The following is a 22,014-nucleotide window of genomic DNA, read 5'->3' as shown; positions in this document are numbered from 1 at the left end:
ACAGCCAAAGGATACAGAAGAAGGATGAATGTATGTCAGGAGCAAAGGCAGAGCTGAATGGATGGAACATCTGAATTTAAGACCGTGACCAAATTGCAATCCAAGACGGGAGAAAATGGAGTAACATTACAAACTTTGACAATCAGAGGATGGCAAACCTAGATAGATTCCTTATAGCATGTCTACATCCATTATGTTTCTCGCAGTAACATGAGCTGCTGGAACTGGCTGCATTTTGTCAGTCTTTATCTCTTGTTTAACAAAGTCATGGGTAGGACAAAAAACCCAAGAGACCAAGTGGGACCGAATATTTCTGTGTTTACAATAGGCTGAAAAATCTAAAGGAACCAAGACATTTCTGGTACAAGATAGTATAAAAAATAAATATCAACCAGAGGAAGTGGAAAGGGACTCAATACGTGACTGCAAGTACAATGCACCTTCTTGTCACCAAACAATCAGCAGCAGTTTACCCTCCAAGAAGAAGTAGAAAGCTTTCAGAGTTACACTAGGCACAAACATTCTCTTAAACACATACCCAAGAATCATAAACTGCTGCAGCCACAACTCTGCCCTGATGATCTTCCAGTGAAGGACTAACCACCCAGCTCACAAACCCTTCATTATAAGCCAGCTCCACTCACCAAAATGTCTGCAGCCTGCCCAATTTTCAAACATGAATAGCCCAAAGAGCTGCTTGCAATGTTAAAATCCGGGGCCTTGTGATCAGGCATACTGACAAAAATGGATCTTGGCCAAAAGATTTTTTTTTTTCCAGATGAATCCTGTCCACCTGAAAAAAGTGACTTAGAACTTACTAAGAATACAACGCTGTGACACAAACTGTGGTTTGCTGATCATCACCAAGATTTCAAAGCACGCACAGTAGGGTTCTACAACCACACTCAACTTGTTTGGTCTGTCATGTCTAATGTTTAATGAGTCTTTTCATATCCATATTATCTGTATTTTAGGCAGTCCTCTAAAATGTGTAGTTGAATGAATGTCACATAGGATAATCATTTAAAAAAACATTTTTCCCCTATTTAAGTGTGTTGAATCATATGTTGGCACGCAGGAACTTGGCAATAGCAAATATTTTATTTTTTTAAATGTTCAGATTACCATTTTCATACGGCTAAGTATTTTTAAAAGAGTGACTTAATATTGTTAAATGCACATGGCACATAGAATGCTGATTTTTTTAGGAGACACAGATCGTCGAAAGTGTGAAACACACATTGACATTTTCACATAGTAACACAAACAAAATAGTCACTGTCATATTCATAAAATGTACACTTTTTTTAAAAACTTTTTTTTATTAAACACTGCCTCCATTACATCCAGGATAAGGACACACATGTACATTTCCAGGGATTACAAGCAAAATATCTATAATATTGTTAACAAAATATCCCGTAAGTATATACAGGGTAATTACTCGTAAGAACGAGTTACTTTCGCTTATATCAGCAGAACAGTTGTTTTTCTTTGTTCTGTTCATCTTCAAACAGTTAAACCAACATCCCAAATAATATAATAATAACAATAATCACAACAGGGAATACAGATTCTATTCTTGAATCCAATCCCTACCCCATCCCTCCTCCTCCGCAATGTACACTTAGGAGTATTTGCCATGACATGCTCAGCTAATAGCCATGCATGCTGCACCAGCCAGTCATCATCTTTTGATCTTGGAGTCATGTTGATGTTCTATAAGGGAATGCAAGGGTGACATTGCTGAGTAAGTCAAGATATCCCAAGTGCTTACGTGATGTTTCAGTATGTCGATCATAGACAAAGGATAATATTTGATGGGGAAGAAAAGTGCTTCTGATGTACCTCCATCAATCATAGTCACCCACGGTTAAAAGTGGAATGTGGACATTATGAGCCTTGTAGAGCAAAAGGGCAGAGGGGTACATGACAATGCAACTTGTTTTCATATTTAATTTTGTAATGTACAAGTAGTGGTATTATGTGTATGAAGTATTGGACGCATAAACCAATTAATTGTTTCTTTTGTCATTGTTCCATTCAGGCAAAGCAGAAGAATGGAAGAGCGGGACAAAAGAAGAAAGAAAGGATAGACCTGGGTTGCGGGCAGAAGAGGACACAACCACCACTGGCGAAGGAGAATCCATCAGCAGGCAGGGCCTGGTACAGTTGCTTGCTCTCAATCAGAGAGACTCCTGGCGAAGGAGGATGAGAGATCTTCGAAGTGGTGGCAGCGCTGGACATCACATGTCAGCGGGAGGCAGACAGCGGGGTACCTCATGGCCAAAAGAAACATCTGTGGAGTCCAAGGAGCAGGCTCCTCCACCACGATAGCCTGAAGCAACTCCCTCCGCCGCACAAAAGACCTCCCCAACAAAAGGGCCTCCAGCTGAACACTGTTATACCTCCTCAAGCTAATACATGCGGTCAAGATCAGTGGCTGAGGATCGCATTCCCCTTTGAGCTCTTATGTAGGAAACCGGCTCTTCAGTATGTAACTATGGCTGGCCATGTAAGAGGCCATGAAGTAGTTGATTGCTTGTCAGAACGCACTCTCTTGAGATATCAAAGAGGTAGTGGGTAAGGTAATAATAGCACATTCAGAGGTGCAGGCTGACAAGCACAAAGAACTCTTCTGCCTCCTGTCCTCCTGTCCTCCTTGACCGGTGCTATCTCATTCAGTCGAGACACACTCCCGAGTTGCTCTAGTTGTGTTGCTCGGTATGTCTTCCCTCTCTGTCCCCATACTTACCCCAGTGTGTCAGGAGTTGTTCTGATCCGCCTCACAACAGTAAATGCCTACACCTGTGAAGGGGCACCAGATGGTCCTCATAAAAGACCCGGAGAAAGGCCAGGAAATGTTGCCCTCAACAAGGACAGCAGCACTGAGGCACTTCATAGGGTGAAGGATTGGCTTTACATTTCTATTAAATGTTTACTATTTCATTAACTGTCACTTTGATTTGGACTGTTTTCTAATAATTGACTTTTTTTATTAAACAGATTGGACTGTGTCAAATTACTTGTCCAATGATGTTCTCAATGTGTTTTTTCCATTGCCAACATCCAAGTTGTTTAATTCCTCTCTGGATTCGGTTACTATTTTTGTTCTTTTGCCCCCTTTTTGTTTATTTTACTTCATATTAAATAGGCCATTTTAAAAATTTTGGAAAAATTATATTAAAAGATTTCTGCTTACAACCAACATGGATGTGTTCTTACTGTTATCGGGGTCTATGGGCATGGGTGGTAACATTATGCGGCTAGTTTGCTGCAATGGTAAATGTTAAATGATATAGACTAGCACAATGTAATAAATTATTCGCACACACCATTCCTAAACGGCCAAATGAGAAGACACTCTGGTGGAAGGACGGTGAAACTAGTTTGTATTTACAAATCAAGTTTTTCTACACATCTTCAGTGGTGCGATGGGTAAATATTAAAGACAGGGTGTGTTGTGGGAGGGCTGGTCAGTGATTACTGAGAATTGTTTATGTGGGTGGTGGTTGTTGTCGACTCTCATGGGGCAGGGCGTCATTCAGCTGCCTGGCTATACAATAGTAGGTCCACACTGGATTGAGGATATGATGGTGGACTGGAAGATGGTGGGTATGTAGGAGGTGTAGGTGGATTGTTGGAAGGGTTTGTGTGTGGAGAGGGTCATGCAGGATGATTTTGATCCCCATTTGACTGTAGGGCATGACTGGGGCCTGTAGCTTGAAAAGGCCACCATGTGACAAGTGACCTGTATCACTGCATGACCAAAGGCATGGTACCTTCCATCCTCCTCCCACACCATCTAGAGATCTTCCTGGTGCAACTTCACCATGTCCGGAAGACATTTTTTCAGTGTTCTTCAAGACATGGGTCTGTCCATTTATCAACCTGGGGGGGTTGTTCCTGGTGCGTAGATAAGCTGTTTATAGTGTACAGATTTAACAAATATCCTCTGCACACAGGAGGAGCCAGGCTGGCGACCAAGATGGGCGCTTAGGCTCCCGGCTCCGCTGACCTCCTTCTCCTGCCACTACATCCTGTCTTTTATCCTGCGTCCCTGCCATGTCCCAGCGCGGCTGAGAGTAAATGCTGCCGATCGGTGTACCCCCGAGTGTCCTACCTGCTGGGTGGACGGAGATATGGCATCACGAAGATTGCGGCCGACCCCTGCTTTGAGACCGGGATCTATGGTGCTGGAGTGGCCGGCCCCGAATTGAATAACAGCGGCAGTGGGGTGCGAAGTTGGGACCCTCCCGGACTGGACGGGAGAACACGCATTCTGTCAGCGGCAGTAGTGGAAACAGAATACGCTGCTCTGCTTGTGACTGAAGTGCCCCCCCCCCCCCCTGTTGGCTGCCCCGCAGGATGGATTCCCCGCACGCCGATCGCAAATATCCTGCATGAGAGGAGGACGCCCGACTCTGGCCGGCTGTGTCCCGACTTTGGCGGGATTATTCCCCGGCTGACCGATAGCAACTACGGGACGTTTTTCTGCCTGTCGGAGTGTGGTTCACATTACGAGCGGCAATGCAAGTGATGGCGTTTGAAGGGGGCCCGGATGCGATCATGGCTCGACCCGCCGATGACAATACCATGGTCCGGTTTACTGCTCCGGACAGCTTTGCCTCTTATGGTGGAGCTCCGGCAGACGCGATGGGAGCCACTAATGGGGGAGAGAAAACGGAAATAACGCTGAGCGATATCATGGCGGCTATTATGGAACTACACTCCTTTTTGTGTTGGAGGCTGGAAGCCCTGGAGTGCGGCTCTGATGTGGTAGTGTCGGGGATGGGTCCGTGCAGCGCGGACCTCACTGCTGTGGATGGGTCCTCGCAGCTGTGAGACATTATGCGGACTGGCAGACGGCTGCTGAATACCCCCTGGGGTTCACGGTGCGGGAGTGTGTAAGAAGCGGCTTGTTTGTCCAAGATAGCCAGACACTCGGCATTAACGAGCGGCGCCCGGTATTCATGGCGGAACCAGAGGGTCGGTTGGAGGCATTGTCTGTGGGAATGCTAATCAGTGTTGTTCCCCCTCCGACCGCTGTCGAGGAGCTGCGGTGGCGCCAGGGCATGTCTCTCTTCTTTCTCCCAGACCCTGTGCTATCGACCATGCGACTGCAACAGGGTTTCCTGATGGCTCTTGGATATGTTGGTGATGTGGGGCTTCACAGTGCTTTGTTGTATGCTGCCAGACTCCAGCATTACTGCCTCGGTCCAGTTCGGTACTTGCTTACAGCTGCAGTAACTGACACGGGTTGCATCCATGCATTTGATCGGGCGGGTCTGGGTTGATATTTGCATGATTGTTCTGTCTGGTGCCTGTGCGGGATTTTCACTTGTGTTACTGGGGTACGGAAGGCAAGCTGGCTAATACTGATCCCACTGATCGTACGACTTTGTTGTTAAAACTCGGCAATTTGTGTGGCCGCAGTGCACTATTTTATATCCTGTCTTCGATCCGATTCTGCTGACTCGCACTGCTACGCACGCCTCGTTTACCTCATGCTTACTGTGGCTTGGGCGACATGGGTTTTCATAACGAATCGCACAGGTCGGGGCTGACCTCACCCAGTATCCTGTCCTCGGCCCGATACCATCGCTTTGAACTGTCTGGGGCGCTTCGCTTTCTTCGAGATTGATATGGCCTGGGTGACATGGGGTTTTCGTGAAGAACTGAACTGATTAGGTTGCTTTGGGCTATTGGAGTCAGTTATGCTATGTGATCTATATCGGGATTGTAACATGTATCTTGCTGGGAGTCGGGCGGTTTTGGTTGATGTCCTCCCCATGTAGGCTCTCAATACTTGCTTTTAATCATGGACGAAATGTTTTGGGGAGGTCGCTAATGGCGGGGGTACGGGGGCCGGGAATGTGTCTGTTGTTCTCCTCCTCCGCTTTCTTTCTTCCCTTCTTTGGGGTAGCTCCGGGGTGACAGGCACGCTGTTAGTGGGGTAGGCCGTAGCCATTACAGGGGTGCAGGGTGGTGGGTGCTGGGGGGGTTTGTTATTTTAGTTTGTTTTGTTCTATGGTCCCTTTCCTTCTTTCTTCTTTCGATGGGCTTTCTTTCTTCCTCGGTAGGGTTGGCTGTATTTCCTTATCTCACTTCTTTCTCTATCTGGCGCCTATGTTGCCTCTACCTCACTGTCTCTGGAGGGTGGGTTTTCGGGGTGGTGCTCCTGCTAAATCGCTTGCTATTATATTGCCTTTTACTCCTAGTCTGCCTCGGCGGGCGTAGTGTGTCTAAAGCTGTATTGTTTATCACCTGGTCCTGATTGCACTGCGGGGCACGTCCCCCCATCTCTACTCAATTTTATTGCATGGTGTGACGCCATTGATAGTGCAGCCACTACTGCTTCTTCATAACTTAAAACGAAACCTTAGATGTCCTTTCGCTTAGTGGCACATACAATCACATGCTGTATTTGTGTCGTCGATATTACTTGGTCACATATATCTACATGTCTCCTGATCTCTTTCCTGAGTTTGCGGCCGGCCTCTGTGGTTGTAGGCCTGCGCCTGTAGTATTTTGCATAATTCAATAAAGGTTTTATAAGGCCCATCTTTGTAATTTGTATTTGATTGCTCAATAAAAGTTTTTCACCCAAAAAAAAAATAAATAAAAAAAATAAAATAAAGGTTTTATAAAAAAAAAAAATATATATATATATATATATCCTCTGCACAGAGAATTGCTGTTGAAAAATGGAGCCTCCCATATGACAGGATTGGTCCATGCCACTCACCCCCTCCAATCTCTCCATATGCCATTTGTCTGACAATGCTAGCAGGTTGTCCATCATGTATAGGAATGACACATGAGCTGCTGTGGGTGGAAACTACTCAATAGGGAAGAAGTCCGCCTCACAAGGGGTTTCCCACTACCCGCGAAAATTCAGAGAAGACTGGAGTTGCATCTGGGTTACAGGGTGAAACAAAAGAGTCAACTGAGTTGCCTGTAGTCGGAGAGTGGTTGGAAGGAGAGTCCTGCGTAGGCAGGACAAGCATTTGAGGCTTTTTAGCAATGTGTGGTGACTTGCAATCCATAGGAAAATCCTAAGAGGGAAACTGCTGACTGCGTGTGAGCTGTTCTTAGAGATGATCTCCTTGGTGAGCACAACGTCTTATGCCTCTACGGAGATGGTAGACAAGGAGATCACAGATTGGATCGCACTCTGGCCTTCGCTCATGGGTGGGTTGGTGTCATCTGCAAGCCTATTGGTCCCTAGGAGCTGCAAGAGAATGGTGATGTAAACAGTAACTTGGGCATTCAAGAGTGTTTGAAAGTCAAAACCAGACATGTTGTACTTAAGATTATAGCAACAGATGACAATGACACTTTGCATAGGCCATTAGATTATTAACCATTTTTATTGGTTCTTTATAATATGCATATACAAATGAGACAGCACAGTTGTACCTTCTTCTTCCACGGATGTTTACTTTGTGGTCAGACCCAGATGTCAGATGCTAAACTAGTGTACTCAAAGAAAGTTGGGGACACGTGTTCCTGATTGAGCAGCTGGAGAACAAAGTAAAGATAACATTTAGAATTGTGACAATGAGACTGAGGAAAACCAAGAAAGGTGAGACAAATAGTGTACATGCTCAAAAATGTAACATACATATGTTCTAGTTAGCTCACAAGGAGAAATGGCTTAATGGACAGAAATTTGTAAGAAATGACAAAGAGGAAAATAAGTTATAATTAGAGATTGATAGTGGTGCAGATATTATGGTCATATACTTATCTGACGGACAGATGGCAAAGGGCCAGAATGCTGCTTGCAGGATGTCTCCAAATGACATCTCTTGGGTGGGACACCCTGTGGACACGAGAGGCTGTGAAAATACACTAATATAAATAGTATCAGGAATGGCACCACCAGTTAATATTATCCAGTCAACAAAGGTCCATATTTACTGGAAAAATTGGGTCTTTTTTAGGCAGACAATGACATGACCCGAAAAAGAGTTAGTTACTGTGACAAATGGCGTATTATTTAATACTTTACTGCAATGGGGATATTGGCATATAGGGTGGGTGATAACAGACAAACACATGCACTTACCATTGATGTAGCAAAATGGAAGGATGATTTGTGTTATACAGGCATCATATATACACATGTAACTGTTAGACCAGTTATTGAGCCATGCTGGCAGTAGATTTCCCAGGCTTCGGCCTCCGTTTGGTGTCTGTGTCCAGTCACATGTCGATGCACTGTTGGGAGCAGAAAAAGGTGGTGACAGCTGGCAGAGGGGCTGACAACACAGAAACTTATACTGGATAAGTATATTTGAAGACTGTTCAATTACAATAGAAGTATGTGTTGAAGACATTGTCTCAACATACATAAAGAGGATAATTTAATGGCAGTGTTAAGGTACACCAAACAAAGACATACAATTTTCAGTAGATTGATTGTGATATTGAAAGCAGTGTGGCATACCTGTGTGGTGATAGGAATGCATCTAAGACACGGGTGTGACTGTATTCCTTCACAGTATATCCTCCACCCTGCTCCGCCTGTTGCAACTGATGCGCCAGATCTTGGGACTCTTTAAAAGTTAGAAAACATGAATCTCTGTGTTACAATAACATGAATCTCAGTCAAATCAATTTATACTCTAAAGAGGGGGTAAAGCTGAGCGTGCAGACCATGTGTGAGAAGTGGGCCTATCTTAGGAGAAGACAACATGTATCGGGACTTGCAGTGGAAAGAAAGAGGGGTTTTGGTTCTTACCTGGGCTGACTGTGGGATTTTTTAACAGAGTCAGGCAGCAAAGTGCACGGTGGGTGGAGAGGCTATGTGCATCAATGGGAGGTAAGACTAAGATGAGATTCGGATCAGGTTCCAGGGAGAAATTCTGGAAACTTTAAACTGGAAAACTTCTTCTCCCATCTCCTCTCATCTTACCACTTTTTTAGGCACAAAATGTTGCATACCTTCACTTTCAGTGCAATAACAAAGTCTGCCAGTTCCTGCCATAGGGCTGCATTCCCTGCCGCACTGAAGGTTGCTGAAGGCACACAACAAAGGACGTTACAAGGTCTGTGTCCTCATCAGTGAAATGTCTCTTCTTAAGTGGGATGAGCTGCATTCTGGAGGCTGGATGTACAGTGTGTCTTCTGGAAAGCCATGCAGTCCAAGAGAAGAGGCCAAGGTGTATGTTGAAATTCATGGGCTTGTTAGGTTCATGTAAGCATGGTGTGTGTGATTTAGGTCAGGTGAATACCCTTTCTTAATTATTTGCCATTTTGAGTTTTCTGTAGCATTGGCAGAAATATCTGTCTCTGCTGCAGAGAACTTAGCCTATATGGGTACAAATGAAATTAGACTGTAAAATCACTAGTGGTAATTTTATGGTGGTACAATCAGTCATAAGAGTCTCCACCCCCTAATGTGAAAGGGTTGTATACCTGTAATACTATGATTTGACTAATATTTATGCCCTCCAGAAACAAAAACTGCACAGAACAAGATTTCTTCCCAGGGTAAGATGTAAATCTACGTGTACATAGATCTTTACACATGTCCCCTTCTTTTTTTTTGTGTTTTATAGCGCGAACTAGACTTGAGGATACCAGGTATCAGAGCGCTTTACATGAGCACCAGTTTCGTTTCAGATGGACACATTCATTTTTGTTCGGCACTGGTAGATTAAGTGATTTGCCCAGAATCACAGGATGTTGAGCGTTGTGGCCGAGATTTGAACCTGGTCCCCCAGCTTCGGGGTCGCCTGCTCTAGCCTTAGAGCTACATCCTCTCACCCTATTCCCTCAGTGAATAGGGCCCATAGAGATACCAGAAATATTGTTACCAAAGATTAAACCTTACTGAGAGTTTCTTATTCCTGCAAATTCCTGAACTTGTGAATGAGTCACAAAGCAGTCACTACTCAAATAGGAGACAGAGTAGTACCAGTTAAACAAGAAAATTGTCTAGCATATCTCTAGTGAAATAGCCATCACAACCTCGCTTAAGCTGTCAGGCAATAATGCTTGACAAAAGTATGCAGCGAAGATCAAGTGGCTGCCCAGCAAAAATTACCATCCCGGAAGCGCATGTTCAAGGCAGTAGAACCTGCATTGCCTTTGCAGAACTCTCCTTAAAGCTACCTCACATAGGCTGTAGTGTAGTTCCTATATTCCCAATAGGGTCTGCGCATTGGAATAATATATACTATAGAATTGACGTAGGACTTAAGTCGACTAGGTCTCTATCGAATATATTAAACTTAATTGTGAGTGCCAGCTAGCTCAGAGGTCACTAGAAACTTTCTCGAATAAACAAGAAGGGATTAGTTTCTGACAACCGCATAAACATGACAACTTTGTTTCCCCAAGATAAAACGTATCTTCAGAGTCGTGGAAACAATAGATAGATATTTCACTCAGTCAATCGTGCATGCTTCGTTTCAATACTGGTTGCCAAGTATAATGCGTACAGTACGAACAGTATTATGAAATAATACTGTAAAAGCATGGAATGGTTCCTAAGCCATATAAAATAACATATATAAATAAATAAAGACTAAAAGTACTCAACCGGTGTTTCTAAAATACGCCTACCCCAATGTACCTAACCTAAGTCTAGTACGAGGGAAGAAGTAAGTATGGTGTAGCATAGGTTTAGTATTCTTTTCGCCAAGAATCTATCCAAGATTTCTCTTAGGGTCTAATCAGCTCCGTACCTTGGTTTAGAATGGAGGAGGTCTGGTATCTCTCTGTCTCAGGACTCGATTTCCCAACACCCCGCAAGGGGAGTTTGGAAACACTGGAGCTGGATTTCTCGGCAAGAGAAAAGACGGCGTTTCTCTCAGTGCGTCTGCTGGAGGGTCGGCTTCCTTCGGCACTTGCTGCAGCGAGCTGTGTCGGGCAAGTAGATAGTCGAACTGCTCCAAACCACCGTGTGTTTGCTAGGGCAAGTGTGGAAATATTTATACCTTGAAGGTGCCGAGTTTGACGTAGGTTGGACATAATAACGTCACCAAAGAATCTCAGTTCTTTGAAAACTCCATGAGTTCTTGCACGAATCAATATTCAAGCAAGGGGAAGTCCCTGACTGCTGAAGGTGAGTTTTCCAAGAAATCGTAGTGGATTTTCAGAACTAGTGGAAGTATCCATGCCGTATTTGGACTGCATGAGCTATGCCTAAATATGGTTATGATTTCTATGCCTATATAAGGACAAGGTGATTTATACCTACATAAGGGCATGAATCGGGAAAATTACACTAGGGTCCTAAAATGCTATACAACAAGGCAAGATGTAACAGATCTTAATGGAAAGAATGTCACAACAATAATATGCTTGGTGACTGATTTACCCTACTTCACCAGAGCAAATCAGACAAATAATTGGTTCATCATCCTGATCAGTCCTGTGTCCTGTGTGTTCAAGGCCAGGAGGACATCACTCGGCCAAGAGCCACACAAACAGAGTGAAAAGCAGCAAGACCAGAAAGGGCTTCCAAGGGCACCACTTCAATCACTTCTTCGTGCAACATGGAGTAGCACACAACTCTTGTAAATCAAACAAGTAAATCAGTGATGATGGACTCCAACTGGAACAGATAATGGGAGACACTTTCCCTAACTAGAAGTTGATGGTGGAGAGAGGGTAAATCACAACAGCTTTGTGGTTGCAAAGCCAAACGAAGAGACAAGAGGCTGTAGCTGCTACTGATGACCTATTGATTCATTTCTTCCATAGAATAAGCATTAGAACTGATGCAGAGTCAGCAATAGTTCAGAAGTGTGTGTCTTCCAGGAAGGATGGACTCTGTAAAAGTACAACAGCACCAATACTGTTGGTGAAACTGTTTTGCTGGATAGGCCAGCCCCAGGGAGCAGGTTTTACTAAAGACCCTCTCACCAAGCCAGTAGGATATACAATCAATCAATAAGATTAGTTTGGACACAAATGTGATCATAAATGATCCTTGCTTTCTTCAGGACCTCTTAACACTAAATTGTTACTGCAAAACAAAAAACAAAAGTGAATATAAATGGACAGATACTTAGAATCACCTGCAGTTTCCAGGCAAAACTGTCTTGTCCTTGCTCACAGCTTGTGTTTATTCACTGTGGAGTCAGAATAGGCAAAGGTCAGTAGTTCAACCACATCAGTGCCCACCACGAATCATTAACACTAGGCAACCATCGTTTAAGCCTTAGGTTTAATCAAACATAATGACTAAAGTGTACCCAAACAGTGGTATGATAAATGATCAATATTAGGATATACAACTTATATGCCTAATAGCAAACGATAACACATCTTACCATAGTCTGCGAGATGTGAAAGCCTCACCTCACCTGGCAGTGGCTCAGGGGCAATGTGAAGCACCGCTCTATAAAACATGTAAAGGAGAAAACATGTTCGACTTAGTATAACTTCACCCTTTGTCACAGGTCCTCAAAGCCTCAGCGTATCATTAGTTGAAATAAACGGAATGATGTTCTTTGCAACCGTTTTTAAAAAAAGGGTTTCGTTTCAGCCTATTTGGTCACTAGTATTTATACGGGAGATAGGAGCCAAATACCAACTTCAATAGAAGGCTCCATTCGTGTTACGATTACCCGACAGCTGCTACCACGAAGCAAGCTAAGATAATACTGTGCCTCGATTGAGATGTTCGAAATAGGCGCGTTTAGCAGGGAAAAGATAGGAAAAGCCACGCTGCACACTCACCTATCCGTCGGTACTCCGTAGCCGGCATCTGAACCGACTGGGGAAGCACCGAACGGACAGTGAGCGTGCCGTTAAGAAGAGGGAGCCGATTGGTCAGCTGTTCACGTGATCGGCACCCTTTACACAGTTATTGGCCCGGCCCGCGTCTGTGAAAACTCTCCTGATTGGTTGTCCGTTGTTGTTTACAACAGCGTCTAAATGAAGGATAGAGAGTGTAGCCATAAAAGAAAGAGCGCCGATAAAAATATAATCGGCATCTATTCTTTCTTGATGACAAAGTCGGCATACAGTCTGAATATTTGCAGTTAAGCATGTGATGACAGCTCGTTGTCTTAGTTATAGTTCGTCAAAAATGAAAAGGACCCAGCTGACAGTTTTTGGCGTCCATTATAAACCACTACCAAAATTAGCGGAATACATTGTATATAGTGTAAAATAAACCTCTCTTTCTGGATAGGCAGGATCCTAGTGGTTTATAAGTCTGATTAGCCGAAATATCAGATGACATCCCCTCAATGGGTATAGTGTACATTGGCATTAAGGATACAACAACCATATGTGTAAAACCCTCTTAGGAGATGTTCTTACAGGTATTCTAATTCAAAGCAGACCACGGAATGTCATCATTTAGTCCCTGGTTATGGGTATTTAGTTTCAGTACCCATTTTTGTTCCTTTATCAAAAGGAATTTGGCTATATCTGCGGTATGAGATGGAATAAAAGGTTGTTCTAAAACAGTCCAAATAAAATCAGTGGACAAGTGATTAACTTCTAAGAAGTGTGCAGTCAGTTTGGTAGCCTGTCTTTTACACCGGATGGTGCTTTTATGTTCTGATATTCGTATGCGTATCTTTCGGGTGGTCATCCCTACGTACTTGAGTCCTCAGGGACAAGTAATGAGATAAACCAATCGATCGCTATTACAGTTAGTAAATTTCAATTGTCTCCAGGGTCTTGATGTTCCAATGTCCACTTCTGATGTTTTCTTTGTTTGTGGACAAGCCTGACAAGTACCGCAGGGATGGTGTCCTGCAACTGGAGGAAGGTTCCATATAGTTCCAACTACTCTGGGTTGGATCTCGAGAGGTCTAGTATGTACTAATCTGTCTCTCAGGTTAGAACCTCTTTTGAAGGAAAACAGTGGTTGTTGGACACTCAAATGTCCGGAGTTTAAAATGGGCCAGTGTTTCTCGACCAATTTCTGGATTTTATTTGACATGGTCCCAAAAGTTTGCACGAACGTCATCCGTTCCAAAGGTGCTTTAGGAGTTGCAGGCTCCAACAGGGCCAAACGGTTGTTATTCCTGGCCCGTTTCATGGATTGTCTTACCAGCTTTGGAGGATAATTTCGTGCAATTAGCTGGTCATGCAAAGTGTTCGAGTGTTCCTTAAAGGCAGCAGGCGTAGAGCAGTTTCTTTGGACCCGTAAAAACTGTCCAAAGGGGAGATTCTCTCTAAGGGATCTCGGATGATGACTGTCAAATAGTAGTAGTGAATTTCTCGAGGTAGGCTTCCTATACAGTTCTGACTGCAGGCCCTCTGGTGTTGCTTTTATCAGAATGTACAGAAATGACAGTTGGCACCCTCCTATTTCGATGGTGAACTTCAGAAAGGAGTTCCTGGTGTTCATCCATTCGAGAAAGTCAAGACATCTATCTTCTGTACCTCGCCAAACCACCACAATGTCATCGATATACCTTTTCCAGGTTTTCAGGTTATCGATATAGGGGTTCAGGTCGCTAAAAATATGTGTTTGCTCAAAGGAGTGCACATACAAATTTGCTACGCTGGGGGCATAAATACTCCCCATACTTGTGCCCGACACCTGTAGATAGATTTTGTCCTCAAATTGAAAGAAATTTTGTTTCATGGCCAGTGTGGCACAGGCCATGATAAAGGGAACAGGTGTTATACTGTTAAGGTCTTGAGAGTCAAGCAGGGAGTGAATTACTTCCAAGGTCTCATCTTGAGGGATGGAGGTGTATAGAGCCTCGACATCAAAAGAGACAAGAAGATCAGTGGTAAGGTCAAACTCGATATCGGGTAGCATGCGCAATAGATCCGTGGTGTCCTTCAAGTAAGTAGGCATCTTTTTCACCATGGGTCTAGTACCGCCCATAAAGGAGAAAGTGGAAATGGTGGAAGTGTTGGAAATTCTGATGCCTGGATTGAATTGTATGGATCGCTGTTCCATGGTGGTATGGTAAGGGTACTTTGCACCGATAACAAAGGTCCTTGTTCTGTGCGTGCGGGGTAGGAACACTTTCTGCCTTTCGTTGGCGAGGGTGTTCATGCGGAGGTGGATTTACCATTCTCTCCCACCTGCATGCCTGTGTTTGATTACCCTGAGTTTCCCGCCGTTGGAGAACCACTGCTTGCGGTTCATGCAGTGGGACTAAAACCCCTCTCACGCACGGTGTGTTATCCCTGAGTTTCCAACCGTTGGCGAACCACTGGTTGCGGTTCATGCGGTGGGAATGTTACCTATTTGCCTCGTGCGGAGAGGAAACGCCTGCTTACCGGACTTTTGATTTGTTTGTGACTTCTAACCAGCAAGAGTTTGGTGGCTTCAATCGCACATGTCTTCGACAGTTAAATGTGATATCCTGCAATATTGCAAAGTGTTTACATGTTTGCTATTTTTCTGGCTCTATCTAACAGGGGTGATTTCAGGAGTGGTATGGGACTATACTCAACCCCTGTGATGACTAGACGCTTCTACACCAAAGCCACAGAGTCTATAGGATACTTCACGCTGCAGCTGTTACTTTGTGTTACAGATATGAGGGGAAATATCTTATAGGGTTCATTGATATATTTTGGTATACATGCTCTATGAGACTGGAGTTGAAACATTAATATTTCTGGTTTCATTTCAGGTCTCCCTCCCTGCTGTCCCCCTCCTTTCCTTCCCTCACTTGATCCTCCCACTGACCTGTGCCATAACGGCTACTGTGGCTTGGGAATATCAAGAAGTGGATTATTCTGAGCAATAAACTGGCCCTGAGGAAATTCTGTTGTGAAGGAATTTCCGACCCACGGATTTTTATTCCTCCCATTCGAGATGTGCAGGAATGGCCACTCTTGAAGACATTTTGGCAGTTCTAGCAGACGTCCAGGTGGAATTGGCGGCATCCTTTCAGGATACCGCTGAGTTAAAAGCCAGAGTAGAACACATACAAAGGAATCCCTTTGATGTAGGTGGTCAGACCACGATGCCTTCAAGCTCAGTTGTAGTGGAAATGCCTAGTACCATACCGCTAGCAACACCTGAGAGATACAGAAAAGGTACAAATGTTCCTGACGCAGGTCATGTTACACTTTTCCTCCAAACAAAAGTCCTTTCCCACCAAGCAAGCTTTCCTCATTTCTTATTTAGTGGGCGATACCTTTGGTAAGTAGAGATGACCCACTCCTATATGATTGGGAGTCTTTTAAAGCAGAGTTTATAAAAGTGTTTGACAGGCGTGCAGAGTCCTTTACCGCAGATAGGGAGCTACTAGAATTAAGGCAAGGGAATAAGGATCTGCTAGTGTATCTCAAAACCTTTCGTATGTTGGTAGCGGAAACCAAGTGGACAGAGTCTAAACAAGCCGCGATCTTCCATCAAGGACTACGCAATGATCTCAAGGATATGATCGCCTAAATCGATCCTCACCCTACCTCTTGTGAAAACCGAATTAGCCCGGTTTTACGGCTGGATCACAGAATCAGTGAGCGCAAGGGGATCATAAACGGAAATGTGTGGCTGGTTATGAACGCCCTAGATCCACAGAACAATACAACGCATCTCTACAAGAGTCGATGGAAATCCAAACCGTGCACGCAGCACTATCCCGAGCAGAAAAAGCCGTCCACCATAAACAAGGTCTTTGCTTATACTGTGGGCAGAAAGGCCACTTCATAAAGGAATGCCCAGTGAAGCCAAAGACCAATAGATTTTGTAGCAGTAGGATGGTGACTACTGGTATGGACAAACCATCGGAAAAATAACTTGCTCTAAGAAAGAAGAAGGGGTTTCTTGGAGCCAGACGTACCTCCCTTCCTTACATAATGAAAACTCTCCTCAAAAGAGACATTTGTTTATAGAACTAATATTACTCATACAATATGAGTGGACACAAGTACCAGCCATGATTGATTCTGGAGCCACTGGCATGTTCATGGATATGGGGGGAGCACAGCGTAGAGGCATACACCTTGTGCCCAAAGGCAAGCCGGAAGCAGTGTATGCTGCGGATGGAAGAAAACTTGACACAGGACTCATTGGGTATTTTTCGGAGGACGTGGAGGTTATGTATGGAGCTTCTCACATGGTTATATATGGAGCATATAACCGTTAACATCATACAAGCTCCTCAATATGGGATTATTCTCGGATTACCTTGGTTAGAGAAGCACAATCCGGAAATCAATTGGGTGACCAGGAAAGTACTGATAACTTCACCCTATTGCCGTGAACATTGCCTACAGATACTAGAAGGACCTGCTACTGCCTTGGCCTCTGGTCTGTGTACAGCCACCGCAGCAGAAAAGGATATACAACTACCTGTATTGTGCCAAGAATACATCTAGGTGTTTAATGATAGTCAAGCGGAAGAGCTACCCCCACACCGACAATATGATTATCAAATCGATGTTGTTTTTGTGGCTGTAGTACCTAGTGGGAGAATATATGCCCTAACTGAGCCCGAAAACCTCCCTCTCAGGGCCTATCTGGACAAACATTTGGAGTTAGGTTTTATACATCCATCTAAGTCTCCAGCCACCTCTCCACTTTTTTTTATTCCAAAAGCCAATGGCGATCTCCGGGTCTGTATAGATTCCAGGGCATTGAGTAACATTACGGTAAAGAACCAATATCCCTTGTCAATTATACCAGTTCTACTAGAGCAGGTGAAGAAAGCGAAGATCTACACTAAATTGGACCTAAAGGGAGCATACCACCGGGTTCGCATGCGAAGTGGAGATGAATGGAAAACAGCGTTTAAAACCCGTTACAGATTATTTGAATATTTGGTAATGCCCTTCGGGTTATGCAATGCCCCAGCGGCATTCCAATATTTCCTTAATTATGTCCTGCGTGAGATCTTAGACCACTACGTGGTAGTATACATAGACAATATCCTAATCTATTCAGAAAATTAGAACACGCATATACAACATGTTAGGTCTATATTACAAATACTGCAAAAGAACCGCCTGTTCTGCAAATTAAGCAAGTGCTAGTTCCATGTACAGATGGTGGAGTTCCTAGGAGTAATGCTCACTCCTTCAGGGCAGGAAATAGCAGAAAGAAAGATAACTGCTGTAAAAGAATGGCCACCACCACAAAACGCTCGAGGCGTTCAGTGCTTTATTGGATTTGCGAATTTCGATCTCTGATTTAAAAATCAGTTTTCTAACTTGGTTGCACCTATATCGAAATTGTTGAGAAATTCACAGGCCTTCGAGTGGAATAAAGAAGCTCACAACACTTTCATTGCCTTAAAAAGGGCCTTCATAACTGCCCCGGTCTTAACACACCCTGATCCTGAGAAACCCTACATTGTTGAGGCAGACGCCTGTGACGTGGCAATAGGAGCCATTTTGTCTCAACGACACTCTTCCACAGGACAGCTCCATCCTGTGGCATACATGTCGATAAACCTAGAGGATGCCGAAAGGAACTACAACATCTCAGAGAAAGAACTCCTGGCCATCAAAGACGCTATTTTTGAGTGGAGTCGCATTTTATTGGGAGACAATCATGTTGTTACAGTGTACACAGAATACAGGAACCTGCAGTTTATGACTTCAGCCAGACACCTTACCCCTCGCCAGCCTCACTGGATGTTACTCTTTTCAGAATATCATTTTATCATTACCTACAGACCAGGTAGTGAAAACAAAAAAGTGGATGCCCTCACTAGACAGTCATCTATCCAAGAACAGGAAGATAACCAGGAACGTTCTATCATTGATCCCCTGAAGTTACTATGTGTCATACAACCGAATACCTTCCTTAAGGAAGTGATAAAAGGGGTTAACACCTTCTCTTGGAGAAAATGGCTGAAGAGACACCCTGAATGGTGAATAAAGAATGGAATCACGATGAACAGTCATCTTATTTTGGTGACTACAGTAACATTGCTTAAAAAAATATTTCACTGGTGTCATGAGTTACCGAGTGCAGGACACCTTGGGGTAGGAAAGACTATAGATCGCATCAATAGACAATTCTGGTGGCCGTCCCTCCAGGTGGACATTAAGACATGGATAAAGTTGTGTGACACATGTGCTAAGATGAAAACCGATCATCTACGGCCTCAAGGTCTTCTGCAGCCACTTCCCACACTGGGCACTCCCTGGGAAAGCATTGACTTCATTGTGGGTCTTCCAAAAGATAAAGGGTATACTGTGATCCTCGTAATCGTCGACTACCTAACGAAGATGGGACACTTCATAGCATGCAAACAGGTTCCTTTAGCAGGCTCTTTGGCTCACTTACTCATGGTACATATTGTTTGCTACCATGGATTACCAAGGTCCATTGTTTTGGACCGGGGTTCCCAGTTCACGGCCCAATTCTGGAAGGTGTGGTGGTCGTCCCTACACATCACCACAGCCCTGTCCATAAGTTTCCACCCACAAACGGATGGACAAACAGAACACCATATGTAGGAGAGTAGGGTCTGCTATCCTATGGTCACCCCAATTTTTGCTTTTTGCTTCACTGGTTTTCGACTTAATGTGGCTGTGGGCCTGCTAATCAGACCCACAGCCTGCTGTTCTCTCTCTAAATTCACAGACATGTACTATAGGTACATCACCAATTTGGTACTGGACACCTTATCAGTCCCTGTACAGTGCACTATAGGTGCCCAGGGCATAGATGCATCCAAGGCCACCAGGGGCTGCAGCATATCTTTTGCCACCCCTGGCTGGTCACCTAAATTGACACAACTGGCTGATCACTCAGCCGGGGCAAGGTGGTGTACTCACCCCTTGCTTAGATATAGTATACCTATGTCTAAACCTATATCTGAACACATATGCACCTATAAGTCACTCCTATGGCAGGCCTTTACAATCCTGGAGGCAGAGTGCTTGGTTTTATGTGAGATGGTGCTCTAGCATGAGCTGAGCCTGTCCGCAGTGTTCGGAACCATTTCCTTACTGCTGTTCCAATGATACTCCCATACCATATACTCTTAAGTGCATTATAATCCTCGTGGTTAATGCTAACTTTGGTTTGGCTTTATCAAAACATGTCGTGTTTGGCGTCATACACTTTGGAATACTACCCCCTCGCCATTTCTGGCGACAAGGGTAGCATTTCACCCTTCTAGATGGAGAAGACATGTTACTTTACTTAAAACGCGGTTAATCCTAACCAGAGCCTCAGCATCACAAAATGGATGCTGCTGCCCCGACACAAGTCTGACCTCCTGCTGCTGACCGAAACTTGGCAGGGGAGGCCTGGACAAAGGGTTTCCTGTCACAGGGAGGTGCTACACCACCCCAGACAGGAGATAGTGGATTGGAGCAGGGAGGGTTGAAAGAAACTAGACACTGCCTGGGGCACACAAGGTGTCCCATGCAAAATCCAGTCAAACCGGTTCTGGGGCACTCCAGCCCCAGCTCTGGCGCGAAACTGGACAAAGGGAAAGGGGTGTAACCACCCCCTTCCTAGGTCCCACCCATAGGAGGGACCTAGCAGGTAATCCAGCCCCTTGATTTGGAATAAAGGTAGGAGCTGTGCTGATGCACATCAGATTATCCTGACTGAAACTTTGATACGTAACTCTGGACCCTTCGACATCCCACTCGACGTGGAAGACTGAAGAATCTCCCTTGTGGTCAAGGAGTGACCACCCTGTGCAAACAGGCACCATCCAGCGCCTCACCGTTTGCTTTGTTGCAGTTCCCGCCGGAACTCGAGCGACAGAGATCGACAAGACCCAGCATTCCTGCCTTCTAACAGCCCGATCCACAGTCCCTGCAAAGCTGAGACCCGTGGAGGCGACCTGAAGCGTGGGGCCGGCCATCTTGGAAAGACGACAAAGTGCTGACAGTGCAGCTCCCGAGGTTCCCTTGTAGCTGTGCATTGGAGTTTGAGAAGCTCCAGCCCAGAGCAGCTTTTGCAGCAAAGCTCACCCCTCCACACTCATCGAGTGCTGCGTGGGGCCCTTTTGCATTTTCCTGCTCGACGCGCTGGTCCGGTCGCTTGCCCGTTGGCTAGCGGCCCCAGTACCGACGAACCTTTGAATTTGCTCTGCTAGTCTGGTTGCTCCAGACTGGCCCTCGCTCCCCTGAAAAGGAGCACCCGCTCAGACCTTGCTGGTCCGAGTAAGAAGCGATCTTCGAATCCTGCGTGGGTTGCATTTGCCAAGGCCTGTTGACTCCGATCCGGAAGCCGACACCGCCGACAGCGAGAGCCTTCGTGGGACAGCTCGTGATTCACTCCAGGACATCCTCCGTGCCCCAGAGTCCACGTGGCAGCGGAGACAAGCTTCACGACAAGGGGAACATCCATTACGACGAAACTTTAACAACGCGGTACTGTTACCACACTACTTTTACAACGCAAGTCGTTACGACGACTTGCGCTGGGGGGCGCTCCAGGATAGTAAATAGTTTAATTTACTATCCAACTCCTTCCCTCGAGTCCACGGGGACTTGAATTGGAATAGTAAATAAAACTATTTACTATCCAGCACCCCCCAACGCAAGTCGTTGTAACGACTTGCGTTGTAAAACTAGCGTGGTAACGGTACGCGTTGTCAAAGTACGCGTCGTACCGTCGTACATCCTCACGACAACCACCTGATTGCGCCTGACATTGCCTGGTTCCTTCCTGGTTCCTTCCTGGTCACTGGCTAATGCTACAGACTCTGTCCCCTCTGCTTTCAGGTACTCTACATCTTCGATCCGCCCTTGGATCACACCGGACTCTTCTCTTCTGGCCGCCTGCAGCATCTTCATCTCCAGGCTCCATAGATCTACACGACGAGACCCGACACGCTTTTGCACCTGTGCACCCGCTTCCTGTGGGTGAGGTAACTCTTGAACGCCGGTGCTCCTGTAGTGGTTTACACCTCTAGTGTCTAAGTCTAAAGTTTTGTCCTTCTAGCTCTGTCGGAAAACTCTTAAAACTGTAACTCGGAGGGGCGTGGCTAGCTACCAGCCAAGATGTCAGCAGCATAGCGGAGCTCTGTAGCTGACGAGCCGTCTAAAACGAAATCCGCCCATTAATCCGACTCAGCGCAGTGCTGCTACCGCACCATCGGAACCTCCTACGCCTCCGGTGCACACAAAACTGCCAAGATT

The 22,014-nt window shown here is 45.1% G+C and overlaps 1 protein-coding gene and 1 long non-coding RNA gene across 6 annotated transcripts in view; one reads left to right on the top strand and one right to left on the bottom strand.

The window, feature by feature from the left end:
* LOC144791105 (uncharacterized) overlaps nt 1–5,006 on the top strand; it is a 284,951-nt gene extending 279,945 nt beyond the window's left edge. The window contains exon 3 of the long non-coding RNA XR_013602297.1: nt 2,048–5,006. This is a non-coding gene — a long non-coding RNA (uncharacterized LOC144791105). The remainder of the gene's footprint in view (nt 1–2,047) is intronic.
* Nucleotides 1–22,014, bottom strand: part of PIGX (phosphatidylinositol glycan anchor biosynthesis class X) — a 349,902-nt gene that overhangs the window by 138,804 nt on the left and 189,084 nt on the right. The window lies entirely within an intron of this gene.

Source organism: Lissotriton helveticus, chromosome 11 (genome assembly GCF_964261635.1).
Source record: "Lissotriton helveticus chromosome 11, aLisHel1.1, whole genome shotgun sequence".
NCBI lineage: Eukaryota > Metazoa > Chordata > Amphibia > Caudata > Salamandridae > Lissotriton > Lissotriton helveticus.
Note: the sequence above shows the minus strand (reverse complement) of the source record. Positions and strands in the feature narration are given on the sequence as shown.